This window comes from Hippopotamus amphibius, chromosome 1 (assembly GCF_030028045.1).
Source record: "Hippopotamus amphibius kiboko isolate mHipAmp2 chromosome 1, mHipAmp2.hap2, whole genome shotgun sequence".
NCBI classification, from domain to species: Eukaryota; Metazoa; Chordata; class Mammalia; order Artiodactyla; family Hippopotamidae; genus Hippopotamus; species Hippopotamus amphibius.
In genome coordinates, this window is record NC_080186.1 from 114786667 (window position 1) to 114810397 (window position 23731).

The 23731-nt window shown below is 42.9% G+C and overlaps 1 long non-coding RNA gene across 1 annotated transcript; it reads left to right on the plus strand.

Moving 5' to 3' along the window:
• Positions 1-555: 555 nt before the first annotated feature.
• On the plus strand, positions 556-18534 carry LOC130845897 (uncharacterized). The gene is made up of 3 exons (XR_009051477.1): positions 556-882; positions 17754-17825; positions 17945-18534. It is a non-coding gene; the product is annotated as an uncharacterized LOC130845897 (long non-coding RNA).
• The last annotated feature ends 5197 nt before the right edge of the window (positions 18535-23731 follow it).

Below are 23731 nucleotides of genomic sequence, written 5' to 3' on the forward strand. Positions count from 1 at the left end.
TTTCTTGCAGGCCATGGACAGTGTCGTGGTCTGAGAACACAGGTTGGTAAAGAATTTCCAGCTGCAAGGCAGAATGTAAGGAAGATAGAGTTTATTAAAGAAAAGGGTCGCTGCCAGAACAGCAGGCCAACGTCCTGGCAGCCAGGGAGAGTGGACCATGAGCATGGGTTGCTTGCCTGTTTTTATAGCCAGAGAGCAAAGGGACTTGTGAGTCCCGTGCTGATTGATTGGGTAGGGTCTGCGTGTTTCCAGTGTGCAGAGCAGGAGAAGAATGGGACGACTGCCTTTCCTTATATGGGCTGGCAAAGGAGCACGGTGTGCTGCTTGGGAAGGCTCAGAGATGTTGCAATGGTTGCTGCGTGACAGAGTGATAAGGTTCCGATAACTCTCTGTTCCAGTGATGTTGTCCCTTTGAGTTTATCTTGTTCTTTGCCCTTGGAGCTTATCACGTTTCCTCCTCTGTTTATTTAAAGGGCCAAATCTTTGGCCCTATTGGATACCCTGCTCATGCCTATTGGCCTAGGTCCCTCTCAGGTGTCCAGGAACCCGTTTTGTAGAGAAAAGGGGTGATGATCTCTCTGGCTGCTTCCTGCTGGGCGGGGGTGTCGTAGGGCCCTGGGTTCCCATTGCCTGCTCTCTGTCAGGGTTATACCTAAGGAGGGGTGTTGGCCGCTTGTTCAAGTGTCCGGGTGTTGACTGGCCGATATTCTTGATGCATTGCCATTTGGAGGTTTATTTGTTGTATTCTACAAGAGACAACTTTAACAAGGAGGTTAAGAATATATGGAAACATCAGGCTATGGAGGCCCATGAACTCGGGGGAGGGCGGGCAGCATCACCGGATTGTTTTCTGAAGAGACAGCAGAGGCCGTCCAGAGGTTGGTAACTGTAGGTGGCATCTCATGAATCTCCGGTTGTTTGATGAGTATCGTCCTCTGGAGGAGGGGCTGCCCCAGTCGTGACACACGGATCCGAGGAGTGAAGCCTTGTATTTTGACAGCTGTGGGGGTGGCCAGCAGGGTTTGGTATGGTCCTGTCCACACTGCTTCGAGCGGTCTTCGATCCTGTAGAAGGGTGTTAACACATACCCAGTTGCCTGGGTGTAAGTGGGGAGAGGTCTCCACGAAATTGGGGTCTGGCTTAGGACTGCTTTGGTCCTGGTATTCCGAGATAGTCTTAAGAGTCAATGCTAATGTTGGGAGATATTGTGCTAAATAATGGGTCTCTGGATCGACCAGGAGGTCTGCATTTAAGAATGGTCTTGCCTAGAGGATGTCATAAGGACTTGGGGGAGTCCTAGCCTTTGGAGTGATCCGGACTCTTAGCAGAGCAATGGGAAGGAGGGTGACCCATGTCTGGTGCATCTCTGTTGCTAAGTTAGTCAGATGTTTCTTGAGGGCTGCATTGGCTCTTTCGAGCTTGCCTGATGCCTGAGGATGCCATGCCGAATGAAGATGATAACTGATTTGGGGACTTCGCTGGTGGCACAGTGGTTAAGAATCTGCCTGCCAATGCAGGGCACTCGGGTTCGATCCCTGGGCCGGGAAGATTCCACAGGCCGTGGAGCAGCTAAGCCCCTGTGCCACAACTACTGAGCCTGTGCACTAGAGCCTGCGAGCCAGAACTAATGAACCCGGTGCTGCAACTACTGAAGCCCGCGTACCTAGAGCCCATGCTCCGCAGCAAGAGAAGCCACCATAAGGAGAAGCCCGCATACCGCAATGAAGTGTAGCCCCTGCTCTCCACAGCTAGCCCGCAGGCAGCAACAGAGATCCCATGCAGACAATAAATAAATAAACAAATAAATAAACAAATAAATAATTTTTTCTTAAAAAAAAAAAAACGGATTTGGAGGACCTCACTAAGCCCTTGGGTTAGGCTTGAAATAAATGCGGGGCCATTTTCAGATTGCAAAGAGCAGGGCAGCCCGAACCAGGGTATGATATGTTCCATGAGAGTAGTGGTAACCTCGGATGCTCTGTCAATCTTAGTAGGGAAGGCGTCTATCCATCCTGTGAAGGTGTGTACCATGACTAGGAGATATTTGAAGCCTTTACAAGGGGGCATGTGGGTGAAATCTATCTGCCAGTCTTCTCCTGGCTCTGAACCAAGCTCCAATATGCTTCCCCTACAACACGTTGCTAGTCTAATGGAGACTATCAGAGGTCACGTCCCCTTCCCCAGGCCTGATCTCTCTCATATCCAAGGAAAACTAAGCTCCTTTAGCCAGGACGCTTCCACTTTTATCAGGGAATTTCAGGCCCTTACCATAGTCTTTGACCTAACCTGGCAAGATATTCATGTAGTCCTAACTGCCTGCTGTACTCATGAAGGAGAGACCAGGATCTGGGCCTTGGCTCAGGCCTGGGCAGACGAGGCACACACCCAAAAGCCTAATGAGAACTGAGCAGGGGCAGAAGCAGTCCCACCGGCAGACCCAGGATGCAGATACCAAGCAAATGAAAATGGGACAATGGGGGGCTGACTAAGAGAAATTACATGATTACCTGTGTAAACTAGAAGATATGAAAAAGGCCATCATCAAACCTGTCCATTATAAGAAACTCAGTTACAAAGAACCCTCTGAGAATCCAGCCCGATCGAGGTCTTACAGGGAAAATCACAGGGGACTAATAGTCCCATTTGGATGGATTTGGAGATTACATTAGTCCCATCAATGTTTTTTCCTTAAGAGGAGATTGTGCTACCCTAGGAAAGGAGTCGGGGCCTTTAAATGCATGATTATTGGAATGGCTGTGGCAGATCTGCCGGGAGCAGAAGTGTCCCATTTCTCCAGGGGAACTTGCTGGAGGATATGGGGCAGGACTTTAGAGTAGGCTTCGTGGTGGTTGTTAAGGCCATATTTCCTGGAGTGGATGATAAAGTAGCTTTAAGTTTTGTTAAAAGGTCTCAGCCTAACAGAGGTGTAGGACAGGCCAGGAGGACTAGGAAGGAGTGTATGAATAGTATTTTCAAGAGAACAAAGTCGGGGAGGTATAAAATGGCCATAAGAGGGTTGCCCGTCTATCCCTGTTAGGAGCATCAAGGAATGGTGAGTGGGATCAGAGAAGGAAGTCAGGGCTGAATAAGTAGCCCCAGTGTCAGTGAAAAACATTATAGTAGCCCCTGCCACATCCAGGGTTACCCTGGGGCTCCTCCAGTCTTAGGGGAACATAGGGGCCTAGATTAAGCCCAGGGCACCTTCAGTCATCCGCATCCAGGAGCCCCAGATTTAAAGCGCCATCTGGTTCCTGCTTCATGATAGTCAGTGACCATGGACAAGGGCAATTGGCCTTGACCTTGGCTCAGGGGGTCGGGACCCAAAGTACCCTGGTATTGCGTGGTTCTGGCAGTGGCCTACCCGCTTAAGGGTGGGAGGGACAACCCCTTTTCCAATGGCCCTGTTGGCGACAGTAAGGGCATGAGGTGGCAGGGGGTGGCCGTTCCTGACAGTGCCCCTGAGGACCCCACTGGCAGCAGATCGATGGTGGTTTCTGAGAAGAAGGAGGGAGTCCTGTGGGTTCCTGTTGTAGGAGGGACTGAGTAATGGCAAGCGCCGTATATTGAGCCTGCTGCTTTAGTTTTTCTTCCTCTCTTAGCTGTCACCTATTCCTGGAAACCTCCTCCCTGTTGTTAAAGCCCTTAGAGGCTGTGTCAAGTAGGACAGAGGATGGGGTTTGTGGGCCCTGTTGTAATGTCTGTAGCTGTTGCCTGATGTTAGGGAATGCCTGGCTTATACAGTGAACTGCAAGTATAGCTTGACCTTCAGGGGCCTCAGGGTCTACGCTGGTGGATTTCCTCATAGCCTCTGCTAATCGGGCCTCAAAAAGGGCCGGATTCTCAGAGGGTTCTTTGTAACTGAGTTTCTTATAATGGACAGGTTTGATGATGGCCTTTTTCATATCTTCTAGTTTACACAGGTAATCATGTAATTTCTCTTAGTCAGCCCCCCATTGTCCCATTTTCATTTGCTTGGTATCTGCATCCTGGGTCTGCCGGTGGGACTGCTTCTGCCCCTGCTCAGTTCTCATTAGGCTTTTGGGTGTGTGCCTCGTCTGCCCAGGCCTGAGCCAAGGCCCAGATCCTGGTCTCTCCTTCATGAGTACAGCAGGCAGTTAGGACTACATGAATATCTTGCCAGGTTAGGTCAAAGACTATGGTAAGGGCCTGAAATTCCCTGATAAAAGTGGAAGCCTCCTGGCTAAAGGAGCTTAGTTTTCCTTGGATATGAGAGAGATCAGGAATGGGGAAGGAGCTGTGAACTCTGATAGTACCTAGGTCTCCATTAGCAACCTGTTGTAGGGGGAAGCGTATTGGAGCTTGGTTCAGAGCATTGGGCTGCCCCATGACTGAATGTGGGGAGGGCAAGGAAGATTTGTGTCCGGGGAAGGAGGTGAGGATTGGGGAGCAGAAGTTGAGGGGGAGGCAGGTGTGACCAGGGACAAGAAGGGTCATCTAAAATACCTGCTGGAGGGGGAGATGGGGAGGGGTGAGGCAGTGAAGCTGATGGAGCGGGAGAAGCGGGAAGACGAGGCAGTAGAGTGGCAAGGGAGAGACGCATGTGACGGGATCCCTCAGGCTCGGATTCGGACTGAGGGTCATGAAGGCCAGGACGTATGGAACCTCGCAGTCCTTTCCTAGTCTCCAGCAATAGAGATCAAGTTGGAAGATCATGTGACAATTTGGTGTCCCCTCAAGAGGCCATTGCTCTTGGTCCCCCAGTTTGTATTGGGGCCAAGCCATGTTTCAAAAGAAAATGAGCCTCTTCTGTTTGAGATTGTCTGGATCAAATTCCTTCCAATTCCTGAGAATACAACCAAGAGGTGAGTCTAGGGGAACAGAAATACCTGAACCCATTCTTAGCTCCGATGCCATAGATTGGGGGTACTGAGAATCACTGACAGGCAAAAAGATGTCCCCCCTTTGTCTCAGTGACATCTTTGTGCGACTTAAGGCACAAAAAATGCTGGTGGTCTCAGCAGTCGCATCTGACTGAGAGAGATGGCCGGGGCAATGAGAAACCATGTGACTAGGGCACCAGTGAACAGAGAGGGGAATTCCTGGAAGCCAGCTGGGAACTGACTCACGTTTAGAAGACCCTCAGGGATGGGAAGAATTTCTCAGGGTGATCTAGAGGTGGTAAGGTCCTTTGGAGTCACTCCAGGCCGGAGGAGAAGAAGCAGAAGTAACAGGAAAAGAGGACTGAGGATCATCCCACCTTCTAACTCTACCGAGGATGCAGTCACCAAGGGACTGTGGACATTGTGTTTTGCTTCAACCACCATGTGCCTTGCATTACACAGAGGTTATCTTGATGGGGTAGATGCTCTAATAGCCTGGTCTGTTCCCTGACCCTCTTCTCCTTTCATGGGAGTATTTGGGTGGCAATCGCCTAATGTCTTTTATTATTTCATTTTTTAAATCAGATATGTAATATGTATTTGTGTATTATTTATGTATGTATGTATGTATGTTTGGCCGCATTGGGTTTTTGTTGCTGCGCACAGGCTTTGTCTAGTTGTGGAGAACAGGGGCTACTCTTCATTGCAGTGGGTGGGCTTCTTAGTGTGGTGGCTTCTCTTGTTGTGGAACACGGACTCTAGGCACGCAGGCTTCAGTAGTGTGGCTCAAGGGCTCAATAGTTGTGGCTCGTGGGCTCCAGAGCACAGGGTCAGTAATTGTGGTGCACAGGTTTATTTGCTCTGCAGCATGTGGGATCTTCCTGGACCAGGGATTGAACTCATGTCCCCCTGCATTGGCAGGTGGATTCTTAACCACTGTGCCACCAGGGAAGTCCCCCTAATGGCTTTTAGATGCCTGACCCATGCCCGCACAATGCCAATTGGCCTAGTCCTCCGTCAGAAGGAAGACAGAGGGACCCTCACCCCTTCTGGGCGGCAGTTACTGGGGCAAAGTGAGCTGTGGAGCCTGCGGAACACACGAGGGTGTGGCCGTGGCCAGAGCTCCTCCATTGCTTCCACAGCCACTCGCCTGTGTGCAGAGGGTCCCAGGGAATGAGGAGAGGAGGTGGGGGAAGGAATCCCCCAGGAGATATCCCCGTACGGGCCACCGAAAATGTCGTGGTCCAAGAACACAGGTTGGAAAAGAATTTCCAGACACAAGGCAAAACATAATGAAAACAGGATTTATTAAAGAGAAGAGCCACTGCAAGAACCCAGGGCCAACGTCCTGGTACCCAGGGAGAGTCAACCATGAGCATGGGTTGCTTGCCTGTTTTTATAGCCAGGGTACAAATGGACTTGTGAGTGACCTGCTGATTGGGTAGGGTCTGCATGTTTCCAATGTGCAGAGCAGGAGAATGGGACGACTACCTTTCCTTATATGGGCTGGGAAAGGAGCACGGTGTGCTGCTTGGGAAGGCTCAGAGATGCTGCAATGGTTGCTGCGTGACAGAGTGATAAGGGTGCGATAACTCTCTGTTCCAGTGATGTTGTCCCTTTGAGTTTATCTTATCCTTTGTCCTTGGAGCTCATCACAGAGAAGTCCATGGTTGGGACTGATTTGTAGAGAGACTTCTGAGTGCAAAGGACATTTACTCACTTAAAAAGCTATTTTCTCTTCCTCTTGCGCCCTTCCTCCAAACACACCCTTAAGGCTCCAGGCAGAGGTAAAAGTCCTTAAGTCTGCCTTTTTCAAATAGAAATATCAATATAAATCGTATCAACACCTGTAGGATGCATTCATCTTTTAGCTTTGGAGGCATAGCTGAGCTCAAAGTCTCATTCCACTACCTAATGACTTGTACACTCTTTAATTGTACCTGGCCTCTTGTTTATTCGTTGTTGTATTAAAAAGAATATATCAAGTGTTACTTGTTGCCAGGAACTTCTCTTTCAACAACAATCACTGAAGGTAGAAGTTACTTGAAGTTACAGAAATAGAGACACAGACGTAGAGAACAAACATATGGACACCAAGGAGGGGAAGTGGGGGTGGGGGTGGAGTGGGGGGGTGGGGGTGGAATGAATTGGGAGAATGGAAGTGCCATATATACACTAATATGTATAAAACAGATGACTAATGAGAAAAAAAAATCGAACTGTACACTTTAAATATATGCAGTTTATTGTATGTCCAAAAAAAAAAAAGAATCCTCCTGCCAATGCAGGGGACTCAGGTTTGATCCCTGGTCCAGGAAGATCCCACATGCCACAGAGCAACTAAGCTCCTGCGCCACAAATACTGAAGCCCGAGCGCCTAGAGCCCGTGCTCCGCTGCAAGAGAAGCCACTGCAATGAGAAGCCTGCACACAGCAATGAAGGGTAGCTCCCTGCTCGCCTCCCCCAACACACATACCCTCTACCTCTAAGAAAAGTTGTCTCCTTTTCAATAGGGTATTCCAGTTTCCTGAGGGCATGGATGGCGCCAAATTGTCTTGTTATTTGTAGTACTTCTTTTAATAACTCACACACATTTCTTCAATACTTGTTTAGCAGCAAGAGTCCTAAGTATCTTTGGTGTTTATTGTATTTCCGTGTGGTGCATGCAGATAGAGGCACATTATAAAACAAACCCATAAATCAAGATGACTTCTGTTAGTGAATAAGAAGATAGTTTATACAGATAATTTACAATTGTATATGTGTACAAATTACACTGTCGTTAGAGTCCATCAAAACCTGTAAATAGACTCCAGCCTTGCTGAGATTGTACCAACAGCTCTTCTAGGTCAATTATACTCAGTATACCTTTCAGATTTGTCAGGTAGTGGCAATGCATTTGGCTTAATCACCCACACTCTGACCTGGCTTCCTCACCAGGTACTTATCGGAGGTATTCATGTTGACAACACATATGAAATGTCCGGCCAAGTTTTGAGGGAGATGTGGTGGATGACAGTCTAGGAATAGGATTGGTAGTTTGTGGAAGCGGAAGAGTTTTTCTTGGATATTTGTGTGGCTTATGCAAAGGATAAATTTTCATCCTTGTTTTTGATAGAATTATGCTTTAATGAAGTAAGCCAACTGTATGAAACTTGTGTTGTCATCATTCTCCTTTAATACTGTAAGCAGCTTTATTTAGGTTTAGTGGGGACATATAATATACTGCATGTATTTAAAGTGTACAAGTTGGTAAATGTTGATACATGTAGACTCCTATGAAGCCACCAATGCAATCAAGATAGTGAGCCTATCTGTCACCCACAAGTTTCCTCATGCCCTTTGTAAACTCTTCCTCCTACCCTCTAGGTAAACACTGGTCTGCTTTCTGTCACTGTAGTTTGCATTTTCTCATGTTTTAAATAGAATCGTATACATATACTCTTTTTTTTAAGATTCATCCATGTTGTTCTTATATCAATAATTCATTCCTTTTTACTGCTGAGTAGTATTTCATTGTTTGGGTGTACCATTTTCCCATTCACCTGTTGATGACCATGTGGGTAGTTTCCAGTTTTTGTCTATTACAAATAAAGCTTCTCTGAGCACAGGTCTTTATCAGAATGTATGCTTTCTTTTCTCAATTCAGTTGTCCTTGCACCTGGATCAAAAATGGGTTATTTTTTCTTCTTTTTCTTTTTCCTTTCCCTTTCTCTCTTTCTCTCTCTCTTTCTCTCTTCCTCTCTTCCTCCCTCCCTCTCTCTCCTTCCTTCCTTCCTTCCTTCCTTCCTTCCTTCCTTCCTCTGTGGCTTACAGGATCCTGGTTCCCCAACCAGGGATTGAACCTGCACCCTTGGCAATGGAAGCACGGAGTCCTAACCACTGGACCACCAGGGAATTCCCTGGTTATCCATTTTTATGTATTGGTCTGGATTCTCTACTCTGTACCTTTGATCTAGTTCTCTTTCTTTTTTTCCTTTTTATAAATTTTATTTATTTATTTACTTTATTTATTTATTTATTGCCTGCATTGGGTCTTCATTGCTGCACATGGGTTTTCTCTAGTTGCAGAGAGCAGGGACTGCTCTTCGCTGTGGTGCGTGGGCTTCTCATTGCTGTGCCTTCTCTTTGGAGCACAGGCTGTAGGCGCGCAGGCTTCAGTAGTTGTGGCACATGGGCTCAATAGTTTTGGCTTGTGGGCTCAAGAGCACAGGTTCAGTAGTTGTGGCATACGGGCTTAGTTGCTCCGCAGCATGTGGGATCTTCCCGGACCAGGGCTTGAACCCATGTCCCCTGCATTGGCAAGGGAATTCTTAAGCACTGCACCACCAGGGAAGCCCTAGTTATCTTTCTTGATGCTAATACCATACTGTCTTGATTCTTGTAGCTTTGTGGCTAGTCTCGAAATTATTTTCAACTTTGTTCTTTTTCAGAGTTGTTTTGGCTATTCTAGATATTTTGCATTTCCATATGAATTTTAAAATAAGTTTGTCAATACTACAAAAAACCTGCTGGGGTTTTGAATTGATATCTTAGTAAACTGAGTCTTCTCATGAACAAGTTATACTTATAAACAAATCTTCTCACAAACAGATTGTATTTCTCCATTTATTTAAATCTTCTGTGATTTCCCTCAGCTGTAATTTGTAGTACAGGTCTTGAACATCTTTTGTCATATTTGTATTTCCGTATTTCATACGTATTTCTGCTATTGTAAATAACATTTTAAATTTCAATCCCTGGGCTTCCTATGTGGCACAGTGGTTGAGAATCCGCCTGCTAATGCAGGGGACACAGGTTCGATCCCTGCTCCAGGAAGATCCCACATGCCATGGAGCAACTAAGCCCGTGTGCCAAAAAAAAAAAAAAAAAAAAAAAATTTCAATCCCTGATTGTTCACGCTCGTATATAGAAATACAGTTACTTTTTAATATATTGATCTTATATCTGTAAACTTGCTAAACTCAGTTACTAGTTCTAGTAACTTTTTAATAGATTTCTTAGATTTTCTATGTAATCATGTTATCTGAGTTTTACTTTTTCTTCCTTTACTATCTGGACAGCATTTTTTTTTTCCTTATTGCACTGGCTAGACCCTGCAGTACAATGTTGAATACTAGTGATGAAAGCAGATAAGCTTGCCTTGTTGCTGATCTCAGGGGGAAAGTATTCAGTCTTTCACCATTAAGTATGATGTTAGCTATAGGTTTGTTGTATTGACAGATGCTCATTAACACATGGAGAAATCCCTTCTATTTCTCATTTGCTGAGAGTTTTTATTAGGAATGGATATTGTATTTAATCAAATGCTTTTTCTGCATCTAATAAGATGATCATGTAGTTTCTCTTTTTAAATTTGTTTAATATTGTGAATTACCCTGATTGATTTTGAAGGTAGAACTAACCTTGCTTTCCCTGGATAAACCACATGAGGGATATTGGTCTGTACTTTTCTTGTGATATCTTTTTCTGGTTGTGATATTAAAGTATTGCTGGCCTTATAGAATGAGTTGGGAAGTATTACCCTCTTCAATTTTCTGGAAGAGTTTGTGTAGAATCGGCATTTTTTTCACAAATGTTTGATATATTTCATTAGTAAAGGCACCTGGGAGTGGAGTTTACTTTGTGGGAAGGCTTTCAACCATGCATTCAATTTCTTTGATAGATGCAGGGCTATTCCTGCTGTAAGAACCTTGCAACAGTGTAATTTCTTCTCTCCTGGACTTTATGCTCTTTTTATCATGCATTTTATGTTTATAAATGTTAAAACCCTCACAGTACATTGCTATTATTTTTGTTTAGGCAGTCATTTGTCTTTTAAAGAATTTTAAATAAGAAAAAAATCATTAATTTACCCATGTAGTTATTTCTGTTGTACTTCATTAATTTGTGGAGATCCAGATTTCCGTCTGGCATCATTTTCTTCTGCTTGAGGACTTCCCTTATTTCTTGTACTGTGTGTCTGTGTGTGTGGTGTGGGGTTCTTCTGGTGGGTAGTGTGGTAATGAATTCTTTCAGCTTTCATGTGTTTGAATATATCTTTATTTTGCTGTCACTTTTGAAAGATTTTTGCTGAGTATGGAATTCTATGTTGACAGTTTTTTCCTTTCAGTATTTTAAAGATAATGCTCTACTGTATTCTCGCTTGCATTATTTCTGATGAGAGATCTGATGTCATCCTTATTTTTGTCTATACATGTGATGTCTTTTTTCTGTGAATGCTTCCAAGATTTTCTCTTTATCACTGTTTTTTTTTAAAAACAATTTGGTTATGATGTGCTTTGATTTTTTTTCATATTTCTGTGTTTCGGGCTCATTAGGATTCTTGGATCTATGGATTAATGGTTTCCATCAAATTTGGGAAATTTTTGGCTGTTATTTCTTCAACTGTGTTTTCAGTTCTCTCTCAGCTTTCTTTTAGGGACTCCAAATACTTATATATTAGGCCACTTACCATTGTCTCACAGCTCACTGATGCTCTTTTTTTTCTTTTTAAATTTCATTAAAAAATTCTCTTTTCTCTGTTTAATTTTGGATAGTTTATATTGCTGTACCTCCAAGTTAACGAATCTTTTCTTCTGAAATAGATAATCTGCTGTTAAATCCCATCCAGTGTATTTTTCATCTAAGACATTGTAACTTTTATCTCTAAAAGTTTGATGTGGGTCTTTTTTTATATCTGCTACCTCTACTTAACCTATTGAACTTATAGAATACAGGTAAAATAACCGTTTTAATGTCGTTTTATGCCACTTTTAATATCTGTATCAGTTCTGGGTTGGTTTCAATTGGCTGATTTTTCTCTTCAATATGGGTTGTATTTTCCTGTACCTCTGCATTCCTGGTAATCTTTGTTTAGATGAGGAAGAATTGAATGCCAGACATTGTGAATTTTACCCTGTCAGGTGCCAGGTAGTTTTGTATTCCTATGACTCTTGAGCTTTGCTCTAGGATGCAGTTAATTTACTTGGACACAGTATGATCCTTTTGAGTCTTGCTTTTAAGATTTGTTAGGAAGGACCAGCGCAATGCTGAGTCCATGGCAAGGTTTCTCAACCTCAGCACTGTTGACATTTTGGACCAGATAATGCTTTGTTCTCAGAGGGCTGTCCTGTGCACTGCGAGATGTTTAGTATCATCCTTGGCCGCCCTACTAGATGCTAGTAGCACCTTGCCCCTAGTCCTGATAAATCAAAACTGTCTCCAGATATTACAGACATTGCCCCCTGGGGGAGGAGAGCAAAATTACCCCTGTCTGAGAACCATTAGTCAAAGGCTAATTATTTCCCACTACTGAAGAAAGACCTTTTTCACACTCTGTCCAATGCCATATGAATCCTGAGGTTTTCCAGTCTAAGCTGCTGGAAACAGGCTCTCTTCCTGGCTCTCTGTGAGAGCTGGGCACTGCTCACTCTCATTCTCTCAATAGTTCTCTCCCCAGCATCTGTGGGATAGTTTCCTCACACAAAGGCACTGATCGATGCTCTCAATACCCTCTGCAGGTCTCGAGTTCTTCCTCTGGACCGGTCTCTCCTCTCTAGCACTCTCTCCCACAAACATTAGCCACCTTGGCTTCCCCATACTGTCGGCAGCACTTCCTCAGCTCGGGGAGTCCAACAGGTTCACCTGAGTTCCCCTTCCCTGCGTGGCAGCCTGGAAACCCTTTTAAGTTAATTACAGGGCTCTCTCCTCATTTGTTTCCAGTCTCTCAGGCATAACTGTCCTTCACTGGCTGATGTCCAGTATCTTGAAAATTGTTGTTTTGTTTATTTTGTGTGGTGGTGGTGTTTTTTGTGGAGAGTGCGGTGAGGTCAGTATTCTTTAAGGTGAGTGGGTAAATCTAGTCCTTATTACTGCATCTTGAACCACAGGCCAGTCCTTTAAGTTTTAACCTTAGACTGAGTGCCTTATTTCCTGGTAAACTTGTTCCCCCTCTCTGGTAAATTTTTACATTACATTTTTAAAAACTGCAAACTTTGATCTTTTTGTAAAACAAAAGTCAGAATGAACATGAGCATATAAGCTATAGTGGACCTTGGATATTCTCGAGAGTTAAGTTTCAAGGCCTTCACAAATCTCCAAAATTTCTGGTATTACCATTGAGGGGGAGCAGAATATGTGACCCCAAAATATACCACTTCAGCATGTGGATTATTTTGAGTTGATGACAAGGCTCAACAGACTCTGAAAGAGCTGTTTACCTTCCCCTTAACTGCCTAAAAGAATTTGGATTGATGGCAGGAAAAGAGCTAATACCAAAGATAACTTTTTATCAGAGAGACTTAGTTATGTGGTATGGCAAGCATTTGTTTATCAAACATTTGCTCACCAAACATTTGCTCTTCTCATCTTCCTGTGAATTGTCTTCCTGCCCTTTGAAGCCCCAGACCCTTCTCCCTTCTTAGCTGAGGGTGGCATATAAGCCTCAGTTGCCTAGGTATCTCTGGGTTTCATGTCTTTGGGGCTCCCATAAGCATGAAATTTGTTTTTATTCTGTTAATCTGCTTTATGTCAATTTAATTGTTAGACCAGCCAGAAAGGAAGAAGGGAAAAGTTTTCTACCCCTACATCATAATATACTATCTCCTCCAAAATTTAATAAAGTAGGGAATTCCCTGGTGGTCCAATGGTTAGGACTCAGTGCTCTCACTGCCGGGGCCTCAGGTTCAATCCCTGGTCAGGGAGCTAAGATCCCGCAAGCCACAGGGCTCGGCCAAAAAAAAAAAAAAAAAAAAAAAAAAATTTAATAAAGTATTATGGAAAAAATTTAAGAGGTATCTTAATGAACTATGAACATACATGAGTTTTTAAAATTATTATACTTATTATGTAATAAGGGAACCAATGAGATGTACAACTATTTTAAAGTAGACTTCAAAGAGCAAATACAGAAATGCAATCAGATATGCTAAAATGGATTTGTTAATACAGATAGAAATTCACAAGGCAATAATTGTAAATTAATGCAAATACAGAAAAGTGCAAATAAATGAGACAAAGTTAACTTCCCTCATCAGGAGTTATTTGCATTCTTGTCGATTCTCTATGTGAACGTACGTGAATTTTGAGTTAATAAATTTTATTTCCTTGTTATAAATCTAAGGGTCACCCTTGACCTCTCCTGTTCCACACTCCTGTACCCCATTCAGTTAGCAGATACTCCTGAGTTAACCTTGTAAGCCAGTTGTCTTCACATTTTTGTTTTTGCTTGAATAACCTGAAAATAATTTTGAAAAATTATGTATTCGCATACATCTTAAAGTTATTTAAGATATATATATAATATAAAGATATATATATTAAAAAAATATATGTAAAATATATCTTTCCTGACTTTATATATACATAAAGATATATATATAAAATATAAAGATATTTAAATTTTTTCTCATATACTTAAATAGTTGTGGTGTTTATAATTTTTTGTGTGTTGTATAATGAATATGTACTTTAAATACATTTTTGTCAAAATCTTAGGGCTGCAGATTTAGCTCACTTAAGTTTGGAAAATGTTTGCCATATGAACTAATTGGCAAAATCAATCCTCTTTGGAAAATCAGTCAGTGAAATCAATCTTCCTATTAGAAAAAGTCTGTAATTTTTCACTTCAAATAATGGTGTTAATATGTATCCCTCTGATAACCATTTCACTTTTGAATTTTAAATTCTGAACCTTGCATTTATACGTGCCCTGGATGATAAAAACATGCTGCCTCGTTTAATATTTCTTGCTGAATTTCCCTCTGATTTGCTATCATAGGACTGTTCCTCAGGAAGGACATATTCCTGAATTCTTATCCCCTGGGGCAATGCACCAAAGTGAGATGCTGGATAGGTGAGGGTATGTAGTGGGAGAAGGGTGACTATGAAAGGGGAAGTTGGAAAGCAGACTGCAGGCTAATTTTCAGGCAGATGCAATTTATTTGCATCATTACTATTTTGATGTAGTATCTAGAGTTGTTGTATGGGTCTTAAAGTTATTTTAATCACATGGGGGAAAGGGAGATTGCTACCTTGGGTGGCCAGGTGGAAGGTATTATTATTTCCCAACTATCGCGTGCTCTAGCTGTACAGGTCCCCTTTCAGCTCTGGGAACATCCCAAGCTCCTTCCTCACTCAGGGCCTTCTCGTATGTTGTTCTTCAGCTGGCAGTGCTCTTTCACCCCATTCTCTATGTAGCCAACTCCAACTAATCCTTTGCTGTCAGCGTAAGTGTCACTTTCTTAGTGAGGCCTTCCTTGACTAACGGGTTTACTGTGTGTCAGACACTATGCTAAGTGCTTTACGTACAATATTTTATTTAATCTGAATTAGGTCCTCATTAAATTCTCCCATAATAGTTGGAACTTTTCCTTTAAAGCACTTATTATAGTTTGTAGTTAAATATATATTTCTGTGCCTCCCTCAGGAGACAATAAGCTTTCTCTGTGTCTCTTTGGCTCACCTCTGCAGCCCTAGTGTCTAGTACAATAACTGACTGATCACAGGCACTCAGAAAATAGTAGTTGAGGGCTTCCTAGGTGGCACAGTGGTTGAGAATCCGCCTGCCAATGCAGGGGACACGGGTTCGATCCCTGCTGCAGGAAGATCCCACGTGCCGCGGAGCAACTAAGCCCGTGCGCTGCAAATATTGAGCCTGCGCTTTAGAGCCTGTGCGCCACAACTATTGAGCCCATGTGCTGCAACTACTGAAGCCCACGCGCCTAGAGCCCGCACACCACAATGAAGAGTAGCCCCCACTCACCACAACTAAAAGAAAACCTGCACACAGCAAAAAAAGACCCAACACAGTCAAATAAATAAATAAATAAATAAATTTATATAAAAAAAAGAAAATAGCAGTTGAATGAACAAATGAATAGGAAACATTTGGAAAGAGGACTGGGCTTTTTATTTTTCTCTCTCAACCCTCTTTCTTTAGGTTATCTCATCAATTCTCCATTTAAACACCATCTTTACACTGAGGCTCCCAATTTTATCTCCAGTTCAAAGTTCTCTTTACTTAATCATCTGGATAATTGTGTGAAATAACCATTATTATCCCTGTTTTACAGATAAAACACCTGGAGAAAATTATATGTTCTAGTGCCATCATCAAATGTAGGGTTTCATGGATGTTATAATGTATTCCTAAGAAGGTTCTACTATAGCGTTCTCAGTACAGAGTGCTGGGTTGGTCTTTTTCCAACATTACTTTCATTGAATTCAGAGTTAAAAACTGCTGTAGGATTTGTTATGTAAAGACACCTGGATTGGTTGATGCAAGCTGTTAGGTGAAGATTCTGGTAATGAGGAGGGTCTGTTGAACTGGATAAGAAGCATTCTTTAGAAAATTCTGATTTAAGAAAGCTTATTTTTGCCTTGATGTGTCATGGGTAATAAAAAGCACAATTTATAAATAATTACAAATGCCCGAAACGAATTTTAAGGCACCAACATGTGCCTAAAGAAACAAATCCACTTCTGTATTTGTGGCATTACTGTAGGCCACACTTCCTTTACTTTTATATAAAACCATTTAGGATTAGACACTAATTCAAATGCCTTCAGAGTCTTGAAAAGGAAAGCTACAGTAGATTAAAAGCAACACCATCCCTGTATGAGTTCCTAAATCTCCGAGCAAGTGAAGTCTGAGTTTTTTTCTTTTTTCTTTTTTTTTTGGCCATACCGCGTGGCATGTGGGACCTAAGTACCCTGACCAAGGATAAAAACTGTGCCTCCTGCAGTGCAAGCACAGCGTGTGGATTCTTAACCCCTGGACCACCAGAGAAGTCCGAGTTATGTCTTGAGGGGCAGCTAGGAGTTGGCCCAGAAATGAGGTAGGAGAGGACATTGCAGCTGCAGGGTGTCCAGGCGTCAACCTCCATGCCAGAGGACAGCATGGGGTCACTCAAATTCAGGGAACTACCAACAGTCTCTGTGGGGTTTGGACATGATTAGGACAGGGATGTAGGGAGAGAAGAGGCTGGAGAAGCAGGCAGGGCCTTCAAGATCCTGAGGGATCATTACCACCCATAGGAATATGCTGGGGGTTTCCTCTGGGCAGTAGGAGCCGGGAGGACTGTTAGCAGAGGAGTGACACTATCCGATTGATATTTCAGAAAGATCATGATGGCCACTATCAGACTGGTGCTGGAGTCAGGGATACGCTTGAGACGCTGTGGGGGAGCCTGGGAGTGAAGGGATTTGGTCGTGGATGAGACCTGGCATGTGGGAGAGAGGGGGAGTCAGGGTGTCACTCGGTTTCTGAGCTTGGATGGGGGATGGTGGAAGGTACTCTTCAACGTGGGAAAGGAGGGGTTTGGGGGCAGAGGGAAGAAAGGTGAGCTCTGTTTTAGAGATACCTGTGGAGATGTTCAGTGAGCGAATAGAAAAGTCAGGAATTTGAGAGAGAGGCCTGAAATGTCCTTCGATTTACTGACACAGGACATATTAGAGACCTCAATAAATGCCATGTATGTGAAGTGAGGCTGGAAGCCAGACTGGAGGTTACAGAGGGGTGAGTGGAATGTAAACAAATGTGTGCAAACAGGAGCAGACTGACTGTTTAACCGGCAGCTTACCCTGAGGAGGGGAGAGGGTGAAGAAACGATTGTTTGTTTTTTAAAATAAAGAGCTTTCTTTTTTTGGCAACTTTTTTTTTTCAGTACAGAGAAAGTATCAACTGTACATGCTAAGAAAATTTAACAACACAGAAGTTATAAAAATAAAAGTAAAACTTGGCAGCCTGTTTTTTGACTGGACTCTTGAGCTGTGGACCTGGCACCTACCATCAATCAGCCTCCACTTCTGGCCCATTTCTGTTTAAACCTGTTCAAGCCTCTTTCACCCAAAACAACAGTCAATAATGACAGTAGAAACCCTCATTCCTATGCCACTAACCCATTGCTACCCTTTCTGTTTCTACCACAGCCAAAGTTCTCAAGAAAAAAGCAAAAACAGAAACAAAACCACATTTTTCAACTCTTTGCATTCAGGCCCCAGGTACTATTTGAATTGTCGTTCACAGCTACTAAATTTAGTAGATATTTGTCAAGCCTTATTTAATCTCTTCACAGCAGTTAATAGTATTGATTACTTTCCTTTAAACTTCCTTTTCTCAGGACTGCCCTGGTGGCATAGTGGTTGAGTCCTCCCACCAATGCAGGGGACGTGGGTTCAATCCCTGATCTGGGAAGATCCCACATGCCTTGGAGCTGCTAAGCCTGTGCGCCACAACTACTGAGGCTGCGCTCTAGAGTCTGCATGCCACAACTACTGAGCCTGTGCACTGCAACTACTGAAGCCCCCGTGCCTAGAGCCGGTGCTCTGCAAAAAGAGAAGCCACCACAATGAGAAGCCTGCACACCACAATGAAGAGTAGCCCTCACCTGCCACAACTAGAGAAAGCCTGAGCACAGCAATAAAGACCCAACACACCCAAAATGAATAAATAAAATAAATAAATTAAAAAAAAACTTTTTCTCTTGGTTTCCTCAACATCAACTCATCCAAGTTTAATTCCTATGTCTCTGGAAATTTGCTTCTTTGTGGAATCATTTTCTTTCTTATTAAATCTTGTGACATCTGTCCTTTGCCCTCTTTTCACGTGGCATGATCTGGCAACCTTCATTACTCTTTAACTACATTGTGGAACAAAGTTTGAGTTCAAATCAGACTCTGTACCTTCTTGGCTGAATGTTTTTTTCAAACAATAACCAATTCTCCAACTTTCTGTTACCAACTGGGTGTTCTATAATTTAACTCAGTTATGACTCCAACTATCTGGAGTCAGTATAGACCCTGGATTAAGGGCTCAATCTCACCATACTGCTCCCATCTCAGATGCCAGCTGCAAATAGGGTACCCAGGTTACTGCTACTTCTGCCTGGCTGACTATAAATTCAGGGATTCCCATGCCCTTTTCCCTGTAACTCCCATCCCAATTTAATAATTCACAGAACTCAGGAAAGCACATACTTTCTGTAACAAATTTATTATAAAGGATATATGTCAGGGACTGCCACATACAAGTTCTGGGGCAGAAGTGAGAGGGTGGAGGGGCATTGGTGCAGAGTTTCCATGCTTTCTCAGCATACTGCTCTCCCAGCACTTCAAGTTCACCAACGTGGCCTCTCCCTCAAACCTTGTCAGAGTTTTTATTGAGGTTTCATTATGTAGGCACAATTGATTAACTCATTGGTCACTGGCGGTTGAACTCAGTCTCCAACACCTCCCCTCCCCAGAGGTCGGGGGGTGGACTGAAAGTTCCAAGGCTCTAATCACACAGTTGGGTCCCAATCCTGAAGATAAGGTAGGGACTCTGCCCTGAGTAACTTCATTAGTATAAATTCAGGTATGGTTGAAAAGGGCTTGTTGTGAATAACAAAAGACCCTCTATCACTCAGGAAATTCCCTTCACGTCTGAGGTATTAGATGCTCTTAGTTCTTTTTCCATCTCTGACTTCCTTCTGTCTTCTTTGAAAATTCATCCTCTTTCATGAAGCCTTCAAATGTCGGCAGTCTTTAAAGTGTGCTTCATTCATCCACTCATGCATTCATTGAGTTTATTCAATAAAGTTTTTATTGAACATTTGCTGTATATCAGGTTCTCTTCTGGGTGCTAAGGATAGAGCAGTGAACAAAATACATAAGTATTTTTAAAAAGTCATTGATGGATGTTATGATGCATTCCTTAGAAGGTTCTGCTGTGGAGAAAGAAGATGTGGTGCATATATACCATGGAATATTACTCAGCCATAAAAAGGAACGAAATTGGGACATTTGTAGAGACATGGATGGATCTAGAGACTGTCATACAGAGTGACATGAGTCAGAAAGAGAAAAACAAATATGATATATTAACACATATATGTGAAATCTAGAAAAATGGTACAGATCAACTGGTTTGCAAGGCAGAAATAGAGACACAGATGTAGAGAACAAACATATGGACACCAAGGGGGGAAAGCGGGGAGTGGGGAGGGGTGGAGGGGGTTGGGATGGGATGAATCAGGAGATTGGGACTGACATATATACATTAGTATGTATAAAATAGATGACTAATAAGAAAAAATATCAAATTGTACACTTTGTATACAGTTTATTGTATGTCAATTACATCTCAATAAAACTCTTTAAAAATTTTTTTTAAAAATGTTCTGCTGTGTGGTTCTCATTGTAGAATGCTGGCCTGGTCTTTCTCAACATTGCTTTCGTTGAGTGCAGAGTTAGAAGGTGATCAGAGCTAAGGAAAAAGATAAAGCAGGAAAAGCTGATAGGAGTACTAGAATGGGGATTGAATCACAATTAAACAGGGCAGTCGGGCTAAGCCTCCCTTGAAAATATGACATTTTTAACAGAGACTTGATGAAAATGGGGGAACTAGCCATTTTCATATTTGGGAAGATGACAGATGCAAAGGCCCAAAGTGGGAGTATGCCTGGTTTTTCAAGGCGTATCAAAGAAGCTACCGTGTCTACATCAAAGTGAGTGAAGTGCATGGAAAGAGCTAGTGAAGGCCAAATTACACAGAGCTTTGCTGGTCATTGTAAGGACTTTGGCTCTTACTCTGAGTGAGATGGGGCACCACTGGAGGGTTTCGAGTAGAGTAGGGACCTGATCTGACTTACACGAGCTAAATTAACAGTGTTACTTTGGCTGTTAGGTAGAGAAGACGCCGAAGGGGTGACTTCCTTCCCTCTGCCCCCAAGCCAATTTCTTTCCTATCCCACTTTGGAAAGTAGTTTCTACCAATCAAGCCCAGAAACCTGGATAGTATCTGACTCCTCCTTCCCTCCTGTGCCTTACATGCAATCAGTTACCACTAATTAGGGAGACCAGTTAGGAAGTTATTTCAGTAGTCTAGATGAGGGAGGATGTTGCCTTGGACCAGGGTGGGAGTGATAGAGGTAGTTATTCCAGATGTAATTGAAGGTAAAGGCAACAGGATCTGCTGATGAATTACAAGTGGAGCGTGAGAGAAAGAAAGAAGTCAGGATGATACCAAGGATTTTGGCCTGAGCAAACGGAGGTATAGAATTGCCCACAACTGAGACGGGACAGACAGTAAGAGGAACAGGTTTAGGGAAGAAGATCAGGAACTCAGTTGTGGATGTATTAGGTTTGAGTTAGACAAAAAGACCCAGGCAATAGAATAGAGTGCATAGACACAGACCCACATATACGTGGACACCTGATTTACAACAAAGGTGTCATCGCAATTTGGCAGAGAAAATATGGTCTTTTAAACAAATGGTGCTGGATCCATTGGATAGCTTGATGGGAAAAGGTGAGCCTTGACCCTATTACATCCCATGCACAAAAATCAATTCCTGATGGATTGTAGATATAAACATGAAAGGTACAACAATAAAACTTCTAGAACATAACATGGAAGATCTTCATGACTGTAGAGGCAATATTTCTTAACAAAATACAAAAATCACTAACCATAAAGGAAATATATTGACAAATTGAACTTCATTATAGTTAAGAATTTTTATTAGTTGAAAGATACCAGTAATGATGAAAAGGCGGGATTTCCCTTTTGGTCCAGTGGTGAAGAATCCGCCTTCCAATGCAGGGGATGTGGGTTCAATCCCTGGTCGGGAAACTAAGATCCCATGTGCGGTGGAGCAACTAAGCCTGTGGGCCTCAACTACTGAGCCTGTGCTCTGGAGCCTGGCACCACAGCTAGAGAGAAGCCCACATGCCGCAACTAAGACCTGATGCAGCCAAGTAAATAAATAAATAAATAAACAAAATCTTTTAAAAAATGATGAAAAGGCAAGACTCAGAATGGGAGAAGATATTTGCAAAAACACATATCTGATGAAGGACTTTAAGTATAAAGAACTCCTACACACCAATAAGGAAAAGTCTAACAAACATACGCATACATAAGACTTGATCAGGCACATCAAAAAAAAGAGGATATCCAAAAGATTAGTAGGCAAATAAAAGGTACTCAGCTTTCTTAGTCATTAGGGAACCGCAAATTAACCAGTACACACCTCTCCGAATAGCTACTGAAAAAACACTGACAATACCAAATTTTGATAAGGAAGTGGAGAAACTGAATCCTCATGTTCAGCTAGTAAGAGTTTAAATTGACGAAACCACTTTGGAAAACTGGCTGTGTCTACTAAGGCTTAACATACACATTCCCTATCAACAAGCAGTTCTACTCCTAGGGTACATGCCTAATAGAAGTGAGTAAAAGAGACAAGGAAAAGAATGTCCATAGTGGCTTCTTTTATAATAGCACTGAAGTGGAAGCAACCCAAATGTCCACCAGCAGTAGACTGGAAAGATTGTGGTAAACTCATACAGTGTCTCTCCTGCAATGAAAAGACATGCAGGGACTTCCTGGGTGGAGCAGTGGTTAAGAATCCGCCTGCCAATGCAGAGGACATGGGTTCGATCCCTGCTCCAGGAAGATCCCATGTGCCGTGGAGCAACTAAGTCTGTGAGCCACAACTATTGAGCCTGTGTGCCGCAACTACTGAAGCCTGTGCACCTAGAGTCTGTGCTCCGCAACAAGAGAGGCCACTGCAGTGAGAAGCCCGCGCCCACAAGAAAGAGTAGCCCCCGGGCCCCACCCCCTGCTTGCCACAACTAAAGGAAGCCCATGTGCAGCAACAAAGACCCAATGCAGCCAATTAATTACTAAATTAATTAATTTTGAAAAAAAAGAAAAAGAATGAGCTGTGCCTCACCCAACAGCCTGGTCAATCTTATAATATTGAGAGAAAAGAAGCTAGCCATACAAGGGTATATTTAAGTTTCATGTATACAACCTTTGAAAACAGGCAAAACTAATATAAAATGATAGAACTGAAGATGGTGTTACCTTTGGGGAGGTAACACCATTGTTGGTAAGGAGGGGGCACAAGGGAATCTACAAGAATGCTAGTAATATTCCACTTCTTGAAATGAGCAGTGGTTACGTGGATATATCCATTTGTATAAACCCATTGAGCTACACTAAAGATTTATATCATATCCTTAATGTCTTGCAGCTCATTTTGAAATAATAGGTTACAGTTTTGATCTGTTTTGTGGGCATGTTTTTCTGGATGCTCTATTGTTTGTAGGGATGTTATGCTGTTCCTTACTCTATTTTTTTAACAACTTGGTGAGGATTCAACCTAAACCTTTTTTGTTGCTGATTTTTATGTATTTTTCCTGAACTTTATTTTTTAAAAAAAATTATTTATTTATTTTGGCTGCGCTGGGTCTTAGTTGCGGCATGTGGACTCTCAGTTGCGGCATGCACGGGATCTAGTTCCCTGACCAGGGATCGAACCCGAGCCCCCTGTGTTGGGAGCAAGCAGTCTCACCCACTGGAACACCAAGGGAAGTCCCTTGAACTTTTAGAATGAGGAAGGAAAGCTTTTATAACTTCACAAAGCTCCCTCTGTGTTTTGGTCTAATGTTAAAAATATGAAGCCTGCTTTCTGACATTTGCGGGAGCTGTTCTCCCTGGACTTTGATCAGGACCTTGCCTCTCTCTTGTCCTGTCTTGCTCAATTTTGATTCTACTCCCTGCATTTTCTCTCCAGCAGGGGGCCCTGTTCTGGAAGGAAGCCCTGGGAGTTGAGTTCTGAGAGTTCACAGGGGCCAAACTGCCCCAGCCCCCTGAGTCCTTGCTGGGAGCCCTTTGCACTCGCCCAGTTTCACCGGTGCCTTCTGTACCTGTTGCTGATTTGGAGTTCTGTTCTTGGGTCCGTCAGACGCTGCCCCATTTCTTCCTTCTCATACAGATGCTGATACTGTTTTGTGACTGTTGATTTGTCCCTTCTTGCTTTCATTTGGGGGTTCATGGGGATATTTTATCATTAAAGCTTTATTGTGAATGTCCGTAGGGCTTAGTTTTGCTTTCAAGCGGCTTATCTGTTTTTACGTGA